Source organism: Myotis lucifugus, unplaced genomic scaffold, assembly GCF_000147115.1.
Source record: "Myotis lucifugus unplaced genomic scaffold, Myoluc2.0 scaffold_187, whole genome shotgun sequence".
Lineage (NCBI taxonomy): Eukaryota > Metazoa > Chordata > Mammalia > Chiroptera > Vespertilionidae > Myotis > Myotis lucifugus.
The window spans coordinates 2,486,714-2,507,465 of record NW_005871235.1 but is presented as its reverse complement, the minus strand read 5'-3'; positions in this window follow the sequence as shown (position 1 = coordinate 2,507,465).

Here is a 20,752-nt window from a genome sequence, read left to right as displayed (position 1 = left end):
TTCATCAATAGAAGGCAGTCAAAGAAGTGATCTGGGGCATCGAAACCTAAGCATTTAGAGCCGGGAAACATTTGCATTTGTGTTTTCTGGAAACTCAGAGCTGCAAGAAATCTGGCCACGCTGCTGGGGAAACTGAAATGCGAGTGCATAAAAATATATCTATAGTTAGAGAAGCCTTGAGACTATATGAAGAGTGAGAAAATTCCAACCAATTCAGTGTTCCTTTGAGCCTTCGGATGACTCATGGTTGAGCAATCATTTGACTGCAAGTAGCTAGGAAAAATCAGCAGAGGACTGCTATAATGAATCTAGTTAACTCACAAAAGGAGTAAGAAATAATACACTGTGTGATTATGTTAGCTACTAAATTGTGTGATTGTTATGCAGTAAAGGATAAGTGAAATAGTCACCAATAGGTTTTTTGTTGTTGTTGTTGTTGACATTATTACACAGCTTCAATTTTTTCCCCTTTTGTCCACCTCTACCCAGCCCCACCCCTGGCTTCATCACACTATTATCTGTGTCCATGGGCTTTGCATATATGTTCTTTTTTTTTCAATCTCACACGAGGATATTTTTCTATTGATTTTTAAAGAGGGAGGAGGGAGAGAGATAGAGAGAGGCAGAGAGACATCAACGTGAGAAAGACACATCGATTGGTTGCCTCCCCTATGTGCCCCAACCAGGGTGGGGAATTGAACCTGCAACCGAGGTATGTGCCCTTGACCAGGAATTGAACCCATGACCTTTCAGTCTGAGTGTGACACTCTAACCACTGAGAAATGGGCCAGGGCTATGCTTATATGTTCTTTGGCTAATCTCTTCACCTTATTTTTTCATACCCATAAACCAATCACCTGTGACAATCCTTTTGTAGCCTTGGATCTTTTTTTTTTTGTAATTATCACCTGGTGATATGTTTTTATTGATTTTAGAGAGAGAGGAAGAGGGAAAGAGAGAGAAGCATTGAAGCCAGAAAGAAATATTGATTGGCTGCCTCTTGGACATGCCCCAACCGGGGATTGAACCCCACAACTTGGTATGTGCCCTGATCGGGATACCAAACTGTGACCTTTCAATATACGGGAGAATTCTCTAAACAACTGAGCCACACTGGCCAGGGCTTTGGGTCTTTTTAAAAATCCCTTGTGCTGGCTTCCAAACTGACTTCAAAATCAGTGCCCAGAGTTGAGTTTTTAAAATCTTTGCTTTTGTTTGATGATGTTTTTGCAGAGGACATACCATTAACTCTAAACATCTTGGAAATAATATCTAGCCTATGCTTGAGGGGCCAAAACAGACCTGAACACTAAGCAGAATCAGGGGAAAGTCTTCTCTCTTATTCCATAAGCTATAGTAACACCTGAGAACTTGAGGCTGGTGGCTTGGCTTGAGCCTTCTAATCATGTTGTTGACTTATTCACTCCTCTTCCCAATAGGAGCTCAGTCTACCAGGTGAACAGGAAACCGTGACCACACTATTCACTCTACCTTTGTCACCGTTTCCCTCCAAAATCTTTCATCCATCAAAAGTCCTCTACATTTCACAAGTAACAAAAAGAAAGTTCATATACACAACAAGAAAGGGAATAATACGAGCATGTAATGGTGGTTGAATAATAGTCCCCCAAATATGTGCATGGCCTAATCCCAGGAACCTGTGAATGTCACATTATATTGCTAAATAAATAAAAAATAAATAAAAGATAAAACTTTCCCAGTGGGCCTGATTTAATCACAGTATTCCTTATAAAAGGGAGGCAGGAGGAATCAGTCAGAGGAGAAGATGATATGATGATGAATTAGAGCCATGAGCTTTGAAGATGAAGGAAAGGGCTACAAGCCAACAGCTATTAGAAGCTGAAAAGGGCAAAGGAATGGATTGTTCCCGAGAGCATCCAGAAAGAACTATTCCTAAGGACACCTTGGCTTTAGCCTGATAAGACTGATTCCAGAATTCTAACATCCAGACTGTAAGACAAAATTTGTATTGTTTTCACTTTGTAGTAATTTGGTGCAGCAGCAACAGAAAAGCAGTGCAGTAGTGGTAGGACTGATTCCAGGTTGATGACTATACCACCAGCAGAAAGTCAAAAGGTTTTCCATGTGCTCGCATAGTAAAGGAGCAATACTTTTTAAACATTAAATGTCATGCTTTGAACAGCTACTAAAAGAAACTTGACGGTCTGTAATGAAGATCTTGATTGACTTCTTTGACTCAGCCTAAGATCAGGGATTTGCTCCTCATTTTCAAAGGCAAGCCAAATAGTAACATTTTATTTTATTTCTGCCTTCTTTGCTGTAAGAAATGGAGTCTTATTACTCACTAAGAAGTCAGTATATGTACATTCTAGTTAATAGAACCAGGAGCTCAGATATACATGTTTTCTTCAGACTTTGCACACGCATTGCTTTCCGCCCTTGAGGGAGGTGTTGCTTGGTTCCTTTATATTCAGATTGACAGCCTCACACAATAGGCAAGTAGCCAGTAGCTCAGCAACATGCTTCTCAGGGTCCTGGCAGGGACATTGCTTTACCTCTTTAAAGAGGCCCAAGAAGACTATTGAATTTTTGGTAACTAAACCTGAGTGTAGAACAACACTATGTTTTGATACAAAGAAAACTGCTTCTTGCCAGGAAGCAAGCTTAGCTCATCCAAAGGAGAGAATATAGTTCTTTCCTCTTAATATGTCAATTAAAATTAATTTAAAGTTATAATTCTAAGGATAATTATATCTAGCTGCATTCAACATGGTTACACTGTTTACCAAGTTCTCCCTCCTATTAGGCCCTGAGCTAAGCTTAGACACATGGGATGTAATGCCTTGCAGATTTTCAGAAGACAGAGCTGATCAAAATAGCAAATATATGTATATAGAGCCTTCCAAGTAGAATTGGAGGGAGCATAGGTTGTTGGTTATATCCCTAGAGCCAGATGCCTGAGGTTCAATATTTACTGCCATGTATTCCTGTGTGATCTTCAACGATTGGCTTAGCCAGCACCCCATGTCTTCAATTGCAATCTCAGGCCAATAGTATTATTTTATAGGTTTGCTATAAGAATTATATTAATTTATAGTTGTAAAGGACTTAGAACAGTGTCGGGACCCTAGGAATATTAAAAATAAATAAAGACTAAAAAAATAAAGAATGGTAAGGTGGAAATTACAAAAAAAAGAGAACAGAATTACAGAGGTTGTTAACTGGAACAACAAAAAAAGTAGATTTGGCTGTTAAACAGAGGCATTTCGTTGCAGAAAATAGAAACCATTATTTAACTGCTTCAGCCCCCAAGAGGATACCCCACAAAATAAAATGGCAAAAATGTAGTCATCAGAGGCTGGCAAAAGAATTGGAAGACTGGGCGTCAAAATGTTTTTTTCTGAAGTTTCATGGACTTTTGTCTTTGGTTCTTTTAGCTTGATTTATAGTTTCCCCTCAGCAGACTAGCTTTGCTTTGGTGTATCCTTTACAGAAAATGACTACTCAATTTCAAGCTCTGCATGGCTTTACAGCACCCAGAATAAATGAAGTGAGCCTTTTGCAGGGGAAAAGCTTGTATTGTTGCAGCTTCGGTCAAATTTCCACTTCAGTTTCATTAGAGTCTGTGTACAGTGGGAAGACAGGCAGGAGAGGCACGCCTGTGATGTCTACAATGATTTCTTATTCACTTTCACATGGTGTTGGATTGTGAATGTAACTTCTGATTGTTCTAAGGAAACATCCAACTTAATTCTATAAACTGGAGGGAGATTTAAAAATATGAAACTTTCTATTGATTTAATATATGTAATAATCGTCAACTCATGTAAAATAATTTAGGTGTTTTAAATGATGATGTAGAAGGAATGGGTTTAGCTTATGGTCTATATAAATAATAATAAGACTTGATTGCATTTTACTAGGGAAAAATCTACATGAAATAAAAAAACCCATTATATGAACGAATAAAAAAGCGGCAGACAAAATTATACGCAATTATTAATTATGATCTTGAAGTCTACATATAAAAATGGTTGATGTTCTTGGGGCATTTATTATTTGCTAACATGGAAGACCTTCTGAACTTACCCAAAGCTGTCTTAGGCTGTCCTGCTAATTTTCTCATTCTTCTCCAACATGAATTGTTTGAAAGAAATAAGATCTCACGATCTGCCCTTGGTTTTAGTTTAGATCTCATCGTATGACTCATGTTTTACCTAAATTCAGAGGAAGAAATAAGTTATTTTTATTATATTTAAAAAATCCTTTTTATAAATAGCATGGCCAATATATTCATTCATCAGCAAACACTTATGTAATGCTACTGCGTGCTAGATACTGGTCTGTAAAATTGGGCATCTGTGATTTTCACCCTGAAAAATCCCGCAGACAACTAAGCCAGGTGAAAATTTGTAGCATTCCCCTGCAATTAGTTACTGCAAGCCAGTGCAAACCTGCTCCAACATTCTATAGTTTTAGGACAGTGACATTCTCTTATACAGAAAATCAAGTCGTACTGCCAAAAAATAACATAAAGGGAATACTCCTGTTTGCAGATAAGCAATATGAATTCCCAGAGGAGAAGAAATGGCTACTGGTGATTGAGCCTCCAGGTATCACCACATTCGTATTTGCTGATGCAAGTGTTATCCTGATGAGGGAGGATAGAGATGGGATAGGTAGAGCGTTGTAGGTGAGAAAAAGTTAAAGCTAGAGAACATGCAATTGATAGTTTAGCGTGGTTGAAATACTAGATTCAAGGGGTAGGAAGTGATGAGTATACCTAGGAAATAGGCAGGAACAAGAAGGTCATATTCAATCCACTAAGGATTTTAGCTTTTAGCCCACAAACTATAAAGCTTCGGAAAGACTCAAAGCAGAAAACTGGTAAAAGTAGATACAATTTTACAAATAACTCCCTCAAAATTTCTGGTTTCAGTAAGGTCAACAGGGTAGCCTTCATTTGGCTAATGACTAGAATTTGAGAGTAAGACAGAGTATAGTGTAGGAAACACATTTGTGCATCTGATGATGGGGCTAAGAGTAGGTGTTAGGCACTCATTTACCGAAGTGAAGTGTAGAGAGTGTGAAGCAGTTTTGAGGGATGAGATGCTATTTTTATTGTTTGTTTCAGTTTGGATACGTTTAATTTGACATAATTACATGCCAGGCTTAGTATGTCAATAGACACACTGGAATGCAAGAACACGATCTTCTCAGAAGGAAGATATATTTCTGCTTTCCTCCTTTTACACTTTATAATTTCTTGCATCAGAACGAATGGGAGAGAAAGGTGTCAACAAATTTGCATAGAGAGCTCTACCACTTGTATTCATTAAAAAATTATTGATAAGAAAATATATGACCTTTCTGTAGAGAAAACCTGTTGAAGCTATATCTCTATATTTTTGTTTGAAGTCTTGAAATTGAATTTTATGTTGCTCCATTGATAAATGAATGCTAGAATGTATTTTCCAGCATTCATTTATCAACAAAGGCACAGCACCTGATTTCACATGCTTTCTGTATATACCTTCAAATGTGGAGACAGGCTCCTCTGAAATTTCAGTTGTAGGCGATGGTGTAGAATTAAATGCTCAACAACCAGTTCTCCAGTGGGAAAAAATTCTTATTTGTAGCCTTTGCCAATCTGTGTAGGGTACATACTCCACCATTATTGATTTTAAGCTTCCGATGAGATGTCATTGCACACAGACCTGGGAAGAGATATGTGCAATCAGCTCTTGCAAACCAGTGCAATCCTGCTCCAACATTCTATAGGCTTTAGGCCAATAACATTCTCCTATATGGAAAATCAAGTTGTACTGCAAAAAAACATAAAGGGAATATTATATTTTACAGATTAAGTGATATAAATTCCCCAAGGATGAAGTGAAAAATTAACAAAAGTGATATATAATGGAAACAACTAAAATTTGCAAAAAAAAAATCACATATATCTACTGAGACATTTAATTTTACCTTTAATACGTGGAATTTCACCTTCAACACATGGATGGTTATATCAACATGTTAATGATTAAATTAAATGTCTTTGTATATGTATTCTAGTACATAGATATTTTATAAATTCATTTTAAAATGCTAATAGTTGAATATGATTCAAGCTTATACTTTCATCACAGCAACATAGTGATAGTATCAAAAAATAAATCACGTTAGACTCCTGATAAAACATAATTGGCATTAAATAAATCAATGCATATAAAGCCTATGAGCTGAACTATTTTTAGCTTTGAAAAAGAAAAACAAACAAAAGAAACAGAACTGCCACCATAATGGAACAAACAAAAGTGTTTGTAATCCAAATGCTACTTATACTTAAATAAGACCTTCACTTATGATATTGCATTATGATGTAAATAAGACCTTTTAAAGTGATTAAGCTATGGCCTTTCACTTATGCCAAAGACCATTTTTTTAAAAATACATTTTTTATTGATTTTATACAGGAAGAGAGAGAGAGAGAGAGAGAGAGAGAGAGAGAGAGAGAAACATCAATGATGAGAGAGAATCATTAATCGGATGCTGCCTGCATGCCCCATACTGGGACTTGAGCCTGCAATTTGGGCATATGCCCTGACTGGGAATCAAACCCTGACCTGGTGGTTTCTAGGTCAAGGCTCAATCACTGAACCACTCTGGCTGGGCCCAAAGATCATTTTAAATGTACACAAAGCTAAAATTAATGCTGTGTACTGAGTGGTTTTTCTAAAGATTTTAGAACATTTTATTAATTTTGTATCATTAATTATTTCAAAATATTTGGAGGTTGAAAGACAATTGTGTAATCATTGAATAGTGGAATAATAAACTCAAAGAAGAGTTGTAACTGACAGTGAGTTTATATTGTAATACTCAAAATAAAATTCTCAGTAATTTTCAGAATTTAGGGGATTTAGTTAATATAGGAATAGAGGGAGGAAAGAAAATAAGTGTATGTCCTCTAAAGAGAATGTATTGAATCAATCTGTCATATCAATGGAAAGTGAGTAGTCATTGCTACTGGATATAGTAATAGGTAGCTCTTTGGAATCCCTAAACATTTTGTTCAAAAAGGCTAAAAATTATTATATGAAATTAAATATTCAATTCAGATTTTGCTTTTAAAGTTAAACATATTTTTTTGTGAAAGTGATAGAATGAGTTACCTTGTTCCATACACATTCTCTGTAGTTACAAGTACATTTATCAACTATTTACAAGAAGGTGAAAAACACTACAAATAATACATTAAGCCATGTAGCTAACATAATCTCTATCTATCATCTATCTTTATTACTTGATTAAAACAATCCTGAAATAAGTTTTCTCTTAATTACCAAGAATAGACAGGAAAACAAGCAAGAAAGCAAGCTAACAAACAAAAACAAATAAGCAAGCAAAACAAAATGTTTCTGGCATCTTTCAGATATATAAATTAGTCAGTCTTCCCCTCACAATAATCCCATTATTCCCCTTAACTAGCATCCAGAAACTTTTATATAAAGAAAATAAATAGTCTACCAACAGCATTCTAACTCTAAAACTGCATAGGCAGATATTCATTAAAGTTTTGCATTTGAAAATTGCCTCACTAAGTGCTGCATTTATATATTTTAAATTTAAATTCTTTATTGTTTAAAGTATTACATAAGTCTTCTTTATCCCCCATTGACCTCTTCCCAACCTCCTCCAACCCCAGCACATGCCCTCCACCTTCCCCCCATCTCTCTGTGTCCATTAGTTACGCTCATATGCTTGCATACAAGTCCTTTGGTTGATCTCTTACCTCCTCACCCCCCACCTTCCCTCATAGTTTGGACAGTCTGTTGGATGCTTCTATGACTCTGGTTCTATTTTTGTTCATCAGTTTGTGTTGTTCATTATATCCCACAAATGAGTGATATCATGTGATATTTATCTTTCTCTAACTAACTTATCTAGCTTAGCATAATGCTTTCCAGTTCTATCCATGCTGTTGCAAATGGTAATAATTCCTTATTTTTTATAGCAGTGTAATATTCCATTATGTAGATGTTTCACAGTTTTCTAATCCACTCAATCTGCTGATGGGCACTTAGGCTGTTTCCAAATCTTAGCTATTGTAAATTGAGCTGCTATGATCATAGAGGTGCATATTTTTAAGCCTGCATTAAAGAGATATTAACTAGAAGATATATTAAAGCACTTATTTCAAATTACATAATTTTTTTTTCAAAAAGGGGCTATTAAGTGCATTCTGCCCAGTACCCTTCAATATTTGTTGATATTTTTTAAAGGAAAAGTATTTAAATTAATGTTCTTTTGAAAATGTCATTACTGAAGAAATTTGTTTCTCTGATAGTGACCTCTTTCAAAATGAGTTTAAGATTTAGTTCCATACAGAGTTGACTTCCCTTTTCTGTAACAGGGAAAATAATGAATGATGGATATTTATATGTAAAAATGGGTAGCTGTGCTTGTGAATTAACAGTTTTTGGTGACAACTGCAGCAGTGAACACAGTAAATCCTCTGGAGCTGTCACGCTCCACTAGGTGAATAATCTGTTTTTGATTCCTCCCTAAATATGTATTTACATGAGTGATTATAATGACTATAAAGAGGCAATTATACCAAGGGAGTAAAAAATATACTTTTTAAAATGTCTTAATCTGGTAGAATGTGTTATGTCAGTTCCAAAATGGCAAGTTTTATCGATGCTTTGAAAAAACAAAAAATTGTAAATGTGAAAAATAAACTGAAGAATTCATTAGTTATTTAATAATGTCAGGTATATTAATAACAATATCCATTATCTGGGCCAAAAATATAACTCTTGTTTTATTAATGCTCCATAGTTAGTTTAGACTATTATATCAGTTATCAATTTTACTTTGCTTTTGTAGTTATAGTTTAAGTAATATTTTAATGAGAACTAATAATAGTGAGGGAAATAAAACATATATTGTTAGTCAATTTATGTTTTAAGGCCACAAAAAAAAGCTCCAGGATTAATATACCAACCAGACAGATGATTAGATGAATGAACTTATAGACCTATGATTGGAAACATGTATATTTTGGGGCTTACTTTTAGACTTCTTAAAGAATAACACCCTGGAACTTATCCTGCTTCTACACATTATAAAAGCCCATAATAATTACAGGCCTCATGTTTGGAAGAAAAATAAGCCAGGCTGCACCACACTCAGCTTTGCCTGTATTAAATATTTTCATATATAACATCCTATATAATAAAAGCCTAATATGCTAAGTGTCCGGTCGTCTGGTCGGCCGTTTGACCAATCAAAGTGTAATATGCTAATGATATGCTAAGGCCACTAAGCACTCTCTATGATATGCACTGACCACCAGGGGTCAGTCAACCAGTTGACCAGTCACTATGACATGTACTGACCACCAGGAGGTAGACACTCTGACCAGTAGGTTAGCTGCTGCTGGGGTCTGGCCGATGGGGACTGAGTGACATGAGCCAGACATGCCCTGGAGCCCTCTCACAGTCCCTCCCCGGCTGGTCAACCTCCCAAGCTGCCTCCTGGGGTCAGTGCGCATCTACAGGGGGAGCACCACTCAGCCAGAAGCTGGGTTCATGGCTGGCAAGCTTAGTAGCGGTGGCAGGAGCCTCTCCGCCTCTGCAGCAGCGCTAAGGATGCCCGAGGGCTCCCGTACTGCGAGAGGGTGCAGGCCAGGCTGAGGGACCCACCCGAGTGCACAAATTTTGTGCACCAGGCCCTCTAGTACATATATATATATATATTTACTTGGCAACAGAAGCTAAACTTCAGAATCTTAGCTGAACTTGTTTACCAACACAATTTTTGACAGTTTTTATAACTATGTTGTGAAAACTACTTTTTCACAACTGCTATTAACACTTAACATATGATGATGTAATTGTTTTCCATTATTTCAAGTGAAATAGTGATGCCTTTTCAACTGTGTGTAATCAGAGATTATTATATCAACTGGCATATGGTAGACTATCTATAACCATATTTCAATTTCTAGTCCTATCTCTATATCTATTATAGATTCCAGAATAGTTGTATATTGTTAGCCAAGAGTATTATGGAATAACACATAAAGAAAACTAAAAATATATCTTTAAAATAAAAATATTAACCTTAATTACTATTAATAAAAAAGTCTAAAAGTAATCATTGATGTCATATATTTTTCATAAACTTTTGAGATGACATAATCATCTTTATTTAATACGTGAACAAATTTGAGCTCAAGAAATTGAGATAGTTTATGTACATCCAGCAGCCACAATGTAAGTCATAATTTCAACTAAGGTTTTTTGACTTCCTAATGTTTGATTTTTCAGATATGTCCCATTTGACTTTTATGAGCAAAAGCTTTTTTTCAGTTGAACAATTTATGCTATTATTTAAATTAAATTATCCTGTCCAAATAAAGTGATGCATTTTATTTCTAACAAATTTATTTGGTCACAATCTGTTCGGTTAATAAATTTTCTTATCTTCACCAGATCAACATTGTAAAATACAAGTTTTCAGTATAAGTAAATATTTCATGCTAAGATTTTTTAGATCATGATTTCCATCTTTAAGGACTATACCTATGTTTCTACACTCTATCATTCTTTTACAAGATGACTTTTACTAGTAGCAAATTTTTAATTTTAAACAATTATTTTAAACTTATCACCCTTTTCACATGATAGATGACTTGAATTAGCAAGTTTAAAAGAAGAAAAATAATATGAATCTCAGGGTAAGTGAGTGTATATGAGACTCTCCTGCAAATTATCTGATAATATTTGTAGATCCTGACTATATTTTTAATACTGGAAAGATGAAAAAGCCATACAATAGATCTCAAATCTCAATAAAAACAAACAACAAAAAAACCCCACATTGATTACATATACCTACATATAATTATTCCCAAAATTGTTATTTAAGTCTTATTATGAATACACCATATATACAGTTTATGTTAAAATAGTGTTTTTCAATGAACACTTGAAAGCAAATATTTGTGTAAGGGATATTCTTTTTGAATTTTTTTTTAATTTACAAATAAATATTGAAGCAATTACTATCTTTTTGTTGGGTGGAGTCATGTTATCATAGAATTTAGTCCTGAAACTGGAAGTTCTTTCTGGTTCATGCTTTTCCACATAAGCTGCCATTTGTAAATATTTTCACACATGGCAGTTTTGCATCCTGCCTTGCCTGAAAGTCTTCATTCATAATTTTTATGGCTTTATTCCAGGGAGAAAAAAAAAGTGTAATTCTTGTTCTGCTTTAACTGCTTCACCTCATATGCATGCATGTCTATAATAGTCAGTAGGTCTGAATTCCACTTTCTAGACCTGTGAGCTGTGCCGCTCTGTCAGTGGAATGATCCATGAGAATTCGGGGAATTCTGACCAGCACTGCAGACACACTCATCTGATGTTTTCCCATTCAGCTAATACTCAGCTCTTAACCGACATCAGCATCATGTGGCAAAATTGCTTTTCAGCATCATTTAAACAGCTGCACAATGGAACGTGGCTCAGTGCTGTAATGGATTTTAGTAAGTCGGTGAAGCAAAACTTAAAAGATGTATAAATTAACCTGGACAAAATCCAGGTTGCAGAAATGTGATTCCTGTTTATCGTTCTAAACAAGTCTATTGTTTCTCAGGATGAAGACAATGGGTTAAAAATGGAGACTGATGAATGAGACACAATATGCTTTCATTCAGCCCTGTGGCTTGGACCCATAGGCCATGACCTTCTGCCTCAGGGCTCTCAGCCATTGGGATTGAATCCCAGGCATTCAAAGTAACAGCTGCAACACTATTCTTATTTTCAGAAGCATGCAGTGACAGTGCAACACCCACTGCTGCTTCCTTTTCAGTGATGCAAAACTGTCTTTCTCTTCTTTCTTTATTTCCTCTCACAAGTGACAGTTCATGCAGACTCCATTATCGTTGTTAAAAATAGCCATTTTCTAATAGCAGCAGTATCTCTTTGCTCTCAAAACTTCACAAAACACATTTATATTGGAGCATATGTCAAATCAGAGGAAATTAAGAAACCACTGAAAAGTCATTTTAGAACACCATTGCAATTTTTCTTTTGGATAAAGTCTGATTTCTCAAACTGCATATCAATTTGGGTAGCCTAAAAAAATATTATTTTGGCTGCAAAATGATCACAAAGTGTTGAGATCACTCTGTCAATGCTTGTTTAGGAAAACATTTATTTCATCACACTTTTTGTTTCTGTCCCCTTTAAAATCTATCACACACACACACACACACACACACACACACAGAAAAACAACAACAACAACAAAACACCACCACCATAACAAAAAAAAATCCCTGAGTTTTGTTCGAGAGCTCTGAGTAGTGCTAAATGCTCCATCTAGTGGCATAATTGAGCCCTGGCAAAACTTATTACACTGGAAATATCCTATTTGTTTACCTCTTGTACTCCTGTGCTCTGTGACATTTGTTGGTGAGATTAAAGAGCAAAGAAATACAGTGCACTTTTGAAATATATGAAATTTATATATTTTTACTCAATATTTTGGTTGAAATAGCAACATTTTACATTTAAAATATAACATACATGTTTTCAATGCTTTTAAGAAGAATCATCCCTGTGGATGAAGAATGAGGATATTTCTATGGAAAGTAACCTCCCCAAGGTGATCTGATCATAAATTCCTAACTGGTCAGGTCACGGTGGGTGGTCATGCACCAGGCACTTAACATTTTAGTGGAAGGTTTATCTTCTCTTTAAGTAAGCCTTGTCCATTGTTTCTGCGCCTCTAGGTTAACAATCCTTTGAAATAAACTGTATCAATCCTCGAGAAAGTACATAATCTTGTTAACTACCCTACAATCCTATCCCCGCTTTGCTTTTTCCCACCTCCCTGTAATCTTCCTTACATTCCCGCTTTAATTTCAAATGCATAAAAGTAGCTGCCAAACGGATATTCTCACCCAGCCAGAGTGGCTCAGCTGGTTGAGCTTTGCCCCAAAGGTTGTGGGTCCGATTCCAGGTCAGGGCACATATCAGGGTTGCTGTTTGATCACTGGTTGGCCTATGTACTGAAGGCAACTGAATGATGTGTTCTCTCTCTCTCTCTCTCTCTCTCTCTTTCTCCTTACTCTCTTTAAGCATGTTCTTGGGTGAGGATTAAAAGTAAAACAAACCAACATAAATATTATTCTTGGGAGCATTTGAGATCCCCCTCCTCCGCATGTGATGTCAGTTTGGCTCAAATAAACACATGAAAGGTTTGGATGTTTTCTATTTTTACATCATATATTTCTACTAGTAACTTGAAATAACTCATACAATTAAAGTAGTAGATATCATATAATATGTATGTAGATTTAATATATAAAAATGAGTTAATTGAAGCATTTTAGGAATGACAAATATTTTAAATATATTTCTATATGTCTTTAGTCTTTTAAAAACTAAACTTTTTCATAAAATATAAAATTAATTAAATTAGTTATTAGTTTAATTTTTGTTCTTGAGTTTATTATAGAATTATCTAAATCAGGGCTTAGCAATAGTTTTATTGTAAAAAGATAGTAAATATTTTTTTATCTTGTGAGTTACACCATAAGGTATATCCCCTCACTTCTTTGATGTTTTTTTGTTTTATAACATTTTGAAAATGTAAATAAATTAAAGGGGGGAAAAGTTTAGTTGTTGGGCAATAAAACACAGATAGTAGATCTGATTTGGCCCACGGGTCCTACTTGCCAACTTTTGATCTAAATGATTACATTTAGAATAGAAGCACTTGTGTGATTCTATAAACAAATGATGACATAGTGATATCACCTATGTCTTTCATTCAGTTACTGTCTGGAAAATCATTGTTGGATGAATATGCAGTCAGTGATCTTATAAAAGAAAAATTTAAGATTGCATTCAACAGGGCATCTAAATTTTTAAATGTAAACCCATGATACCATGTAGGGTCACATAACATAGTATTGTCAAACTCAAAAAAGAACATTTACAGATTTAAGTAAAGCTTAAAATAATACCAGGATATTAGAGAGAATGGAAGCCTTTTGACCAAAAACAAATTATTATAATTTTATGAGAATTACAATGAGAGGGTATTTCATCTCTTCTTAAATAGGTAATTTGTTCACATATTTTGCTGTTAATTCTGTAAAGGGAGTAATAATCTCTCCTCTCTCTGGACCATAGTATTTTCTTGACCTTGAGGTCAAGCATGGCTATGTGAATTGCTTTGATGAAATATGAGCAGAATTGAGATATGCCAATTCTGAATCTCAAGGGATAGGCAATAAAGATTTCTTTTTCTTTTCTTTTCTTTTTTTTTCAATAGGGAAGAGTAAAGAAGGCTGAAAAGAAATGAGTGTGAGGAGGTGGGATGAATGGAAGTGACATGAGCAGATAGATCAGAAAATGTTTTACCTTGAGGCCAGCTTACACTCCTGAGTGGCATTAAAGAAAAGGCTATATACTGGCTACAAGGGCCAGAATTTAGAAGCTTGGGGGAAGGAGGGGATCTTAACTAAAATTTGGTTAACAAGCATTTTGTTTCAACTGACCCATGGGGATGAGTAGTCAGATCATGCCTTATGAGGTGAAGAACAGAAATTTGGAGAGTCTATGCCTGGCCTTATTAAACAAGGGGGCATCCATGAATCCATGAGTCTTAACTAAATCATATGGAGAAAGATGTTTCTTTGCAGTGAGCTGTTTCCTGTAACACAAAGATAGGGGATTTTATCAGCTGTAGATGTTTTCTAGGATCACAGGGCTTGGATGAAATTCAACATTGCCAAAACATTTAATTGCTAGTGCCATAATAGTTATATAAAAAGTTTCTCATATTCTACTCATCAGGTAGTTTTTAATTCAGTGATTCATGAGTAGGGCAACACCCACTCTAGCAAATGCAAAGAAGCTCCAAAGGGGTGTACCAGGAAAGAGTCTTTTCAAACCAAAGTGATCAGGAATAAGGAAGTTAAGTATTTGCTGATTGGTTAAAGCAGGATTACTTTCCTTATATGGAACACAGGGGAGTATCAGAACTGGGTTAGGTAACTTGTGCTGAGCAGTTAATTGGTTGATTGATTGACCTAGGTTTTCCTTTCCTGGGAAAGCTAAACACAGAAACTTAGTTAAGTTGTGGTTTGCTGACATGGGGCTAGCATGAGTGGCTCTGTCTGGGGCTTAATCCAGTTACTTTAACATAATTATGGAAGCTCTTTTGTAACAGTGAGCTAAAAGATTGGAGATATCTGACATGCTGAGGTAATACAGGAAGAAGCATGCCTGAGTTAGTTTCTCAGGCTAGGGATAGATTTTAAGTAAAAGTGCAATATACCTTTATTGTTCCAAGCCACTCAAATTTGGGGTCTTTTTTCTTACCACTGGATTTATGTATGCCAGGTTTATGTAAATTTAGTATAATAACTGACATGCTCTGGTTCAATCTTAAAAGTCAGTTATAGGGAGCTATCAAGAGACTAACTAGTAGATAATATTGCTATTATGATTATGATAACTATTTGATATATACTGGCTGATTGGCCATTCTATCCCATCTTCCTATTCTTGGATCACAGAGGATTTGTTTATAAAACAAAGCAGAGCACACTTAGATATTAAGATATATTGGTAGACTTGAAAAATAAATCTGGAAATGAATAGAAAATGCTGAAGAATCTCTTTTATTTTGTATTTTAGGTAGAGCAACTTTTGTATCAAAAGGGACAAATACACCCTGCCAGTGTGGCTCAGTGGTTGAGCATCGACCTATGAACCAGGAGGTCACAGTTCAATTCCTGGTCAGGGCACATGTCCTGGTTTGGGGCTCCATCTCCAATGGGGGCATGCGGGAGGCAGCCAATCAATGATTCTCTCTGATCATTGATGTTTCTATCTCTCTCTCTCTCCCTTCCTCTCTCTGAAAAAAACAAACAAACATATAAAAATAAATTTAAAAATAAAAATGGACAGAAATATGTATTCTTGACAGAAGTTATGATTATTTAGAGACTATATAACATCAATTATTCCATGAATTGATGTTTGGGGTTATAGCTTATATAAAATTTGAAGAAAAAAAAACTAGAAAGGGGTGGAGGTCTCAATTCTATTTAATTTTACCATGCTAGGCATAGTCTCATAATCTCATAATTTACTTTTTTAAATTTATTTCAAAGAGGAATCTTAATATTTACATTCTCTGGTGATGCTTTTCTGACTTGACGATAAATACAATATATCTATTTTTTGAAGATGAGCAATAGATTATGTGTAAAAGTGAAGATGCCTAAACATGTTACAAGTCATGTGTTGTATTTATATAGATTATATCATTCAAGAACTATAGCACATATTTATCTAAAATGTTCATGAAATATTAGGTTTAAAATAAGAAATATATTTTAAATAACAAATACTTAATAAAAATCATTACACTAAGATGATATAAAGAAGTGTGACTTAAGCACACATTTATTCTTCTTTACTAAGATAATCTGAAAAATCAATACAATAAAATAAACTATTTTTTTAAGAAACATACTTGAAAAATACACTTTTAAAATTGTACTGATAGCCTCGCCTAAATTGGAAACTGTACCACATATTTCCTTTTCCATAAAGGGAAGTAGTTTGAACTTTACCTAGTTTCCATTATGATCAAAAGCAGACACCTGAGGTATGGCTGCTCAGGTTTATGGCCAAGTACAATTTATTGCAGTAGGACACTTTCTGTGTACAACTAACTGGCCTTCTGTAGAAATTGAAATCAGAACTTTAACCTCATTATCTCTGCTCACAAATTAACAAAATTAACTGATTCAGATCTGCCAAATCAGCATAACTGTCACATTATTTTTTTAATATTTAGAAAAAAACCTACCCATAGCACAGTTAACATTTTGCCTGATTTTGATGTACTTCATCCTTTGACAAACCCAGAAACTTAGTCCATCAAAACCAGAGTGGTAGGTAATCTCCCCAATGTAGCCTGCCTGTCCAGAGTTAGGACAGAATCCTGGTCTTGATATTTTTCCCTTGATTAGTTACATTTTCGGTAACTAAATTGGCCATAAATTAATGTATTGAAATTCAGTTCTATTTTCTGTCTAACAAAGCTATTAAGAAGCACCATAAAAGACTTTCAGGATTTAGTAGCAAGTGTGTGTTGTAATTTATCACTCTTGAGTGATGTCTGTTTTCTGCCATGTGTTCTAGCTTGTTTTGACCAGGCAGCAATCCCATTCACCTTGTGCCAGGACATAGCTTTGTCTTCCGGAGTGTGAATTGTCACAAAAGAGTAATGATTCTGTAATTCCATGTAGATATGAATTAGTTTTTAGACACATAAAATAAGTCAACACGGTGATCCCACTCGAGGCTGTATGTTTTTAGGTTAAAGTTTTGCAAATGATTGCTCTGATAGAAGTAGAAAGAAATTGTAAAAAAAAACAACTTTATCTTCATTTGATCTTTTCAATAATTTACATATTATAAGGTAGGTAGATGTCAAGCTGTTTTACAGATGTACTGAAGAATCCAAACTTTGCCAATTGTGGAATCCAAAATTCTTTTCAAATGAAAATTTTAGAGTGACTAATGTTTCACATTAAAATTTACATGCATGTCTTTAGAATTTATCTAATATGAAATTACTAGAATCTGAAGACAAAGGCAGAATCTAATCTTTGAAAGACACATCAAATGACTTATTACAATAAACTATTTAATATTGTACTTTCTTTATTAAATGCCCTCTGAACCATGCTATATATTATAATAACATATTATAAATAAGGCTTTATCTTTCAAGTATTGTTTGCAGCTAATTAAGGAAAAAATATAGATTCCTACCAGAAAAAAAATAAGAACACCATTATCAATGTCCTTAGAACTCATCAATAGATACACTACACTAGATACATCCAAGTTTTGGAATAAATCAAAGTGCAGTGTGACCTGGCACATATCTACTTGCTCTGTCCTATCTATATTTATGCTTTAAAATGCTTAATAGCAGGTAGTTCCTCACACACCTCTTACTATTACACAGATCTGCATATTTCTCAATACAATGGACCCTTTGCCTAAAATTCTCTTCCCACAGAGCTTAGGCCAGTGGTTCTCAACCTTCCTAATGCTACGACCCTTTAATACAGTTCCTCATGTTGTGGTGACCCCAACCATAAAATTATTTTCGTTGCTACTTCATAACTGTAATTTTGCTACTGTTATGAATCATAATGTAAATATCTGATATGCAGGATGTATTTTCTTTGTTACAAACTGAACATAATTAAAGCATAGTGATTAATCACAAAAACAATATGTAATTATATATGTGTTTTCCGATGGTCTTAGGCAACCCCTGTGAAAGGGTCGTTCGACCCCCAAAGGGGATGCGACCCACAGGTTGAGAACCGCTGGCTTAGGCAGTTTTTTTTCTTATATGCTTAGCAATTATCTCTGTTTCATCAGTTTGGGAAAACCTTTGAAATCCGTACCAGTGTTTCTCCTCTGGATTGGAATGAGGTTCTCTATATGTCATAGTCTATTCAGGTTGCTGTAACAAAACACCATAGTCTCTAGTGGCTTTAATTTATTTCTCACAGTTATAGATACTCAGACACCCATGATCACCAGCTAGCAGATTTGATATCTGGTGAGAACCCACTTTTTGGTTCATAGAGGGTTGTTTTCCAGCTGTTGCTTCATGGCAGAAGGGATAAGGGATAAGGGAGTTAGTTGTCTGGAATCACTCTTATAAGGGCACTAATCCCATTCCTGAGGGCTCTACCATCTTGACCTAATCACCTCCAGAAGACCTGCCTCTAAATACCATTCCATTGGGAATTAGATGTCAGCATATGAATTTGGGAGGGACACAAATATTCAGTACATAGCACAACCTAATACAAATTTATCCTATTAAATAGAAATTTCTGTGTATATATTTACTTTATTGTCTAGATTATTCATCTCCGTTCCTCTGTCTTCTAGTGGTTGGTACATGTTTGAGGGTCAATAAATATTGGCTAAATTAATTTTGAAAATTGGATAAATTTAGAGGAAAATAAAAGCCACTCTAGACAAGCTTATGTGGTAAATATTTATGAACAAACTGAAATGACATGCCTATTAAATATGCTATGCCTTGGTCATCCTTTAGGCATGTTTGTTATCTTTCAATTTCAGGAAGCAATGAGTTTCTGGAGGTGGGAAGGAAGCTTTAATAAACCAGACTGACTGACCTGTGCAAATAAAATTGGTGACATTAGGATAAATTATTGGATTTAGAACTGGTGATGCTATCCATTGAGATACTTTCTTTTATGGCCAAACTTGTTTAGGAGTCATGTGACTAAAATCTATAAGTTACCATAAACTCAATATTTCTGAATTAGTCAAGAATATAGAATGATGGGAGATATTCATACTTTCTAAATTTTAATCTAGATCAACCTGGAATATCTCTCTTACAAAAATATATTGAGATGCAAGAAATATTTATAATTAACTGTATGAAATTAATCGCTGGGAATTGTATTATTTTATCCAATAACTAGAGGGCTGAATTCAAATATAAACTGGCTTTAATTGTTTTAAGGACAGTGATCTGAAAAAGGCTTCAAACTTATAACTGCACCAGATGAAAAATGTGTGAAACATAAAGAGCGATGGTTTTTGGAGAGAGTTCTAATGTTCAGAATTTCTTTATTCTGAAGAAAGTTCCTCACCGTAGTGGTGAATTCAGTCACTGGAAATATTCAACTAGCTGGACAAGAGCTGTCACAGAGTCCATAGATAGGACTCAAGCATCTGCTAATGGATGAAGTCCCTGACATTTAAAGAAATCATCATTGAACCCTGAAATTATAAGATAGCCTTCCATGCTTTTCTCACCCATTTGTGATCCAAAGGAAGAGCATAAAAATGACAGGTTGTTTTTTAAAGCGTAATCATCTTGTGGTCCTTTTAAAGAGTTCTAATGGAAATGTTACTATCATTTTTAAGCACATCTAGTTTAACACTTAATAGTCTACACATTATGGAAAATATTATGGTTGTCATGACAACTGGGATGGAAAATTTAGGCAATGTAATTTATTCCACATAATGCAGTATCCTTTCTTCCTGTTTGTTAAAAAATATAACTTCATGCAAAATCCATAGTCTGCACTGAAATAGCCTGCAGTGAGGCAGAATATATATACTTCAGAGTTTAAATGAGACCTTAAAGAATATTTCTTTTGTCCTGTCAGATTCTGGCAATATTGTTCTGGCTTCCTTAGGTCAAGTTAGTCCTCTGGACATTGAATGTAGTATGAATACTCCCAATCATAGATTGACCTCAAGAGGAATTATTTCTTGACTTAGAGTTTGGTGAGATAAGAAATGGGTTAATGCTATAGAAAAGGTTCAGAAGCAAATTTGAAATAGCAAAGTGAAGCATATAATTCAATTTATAACTTACATAGAGAGCAGACTGAGGCACCAGACAATGGGATGAAACCCTGGGGTATTAGACCACAGCAAAAAGTGTTACAGAGAATATCTGATTATGAAATTATTTAATGAAATAAATAATTTGTAGATCAGATTAAAATAATCAGATTCTACTTGTTCCAGGAAAATAATGTACCACATAGAATCCTAGCACATTCATGTCATACCACCTCATAAATGTAGGTGACTATATTAACAGAGCCAGCAGTACATTTTTTTCTGACACTATTAAATATTTC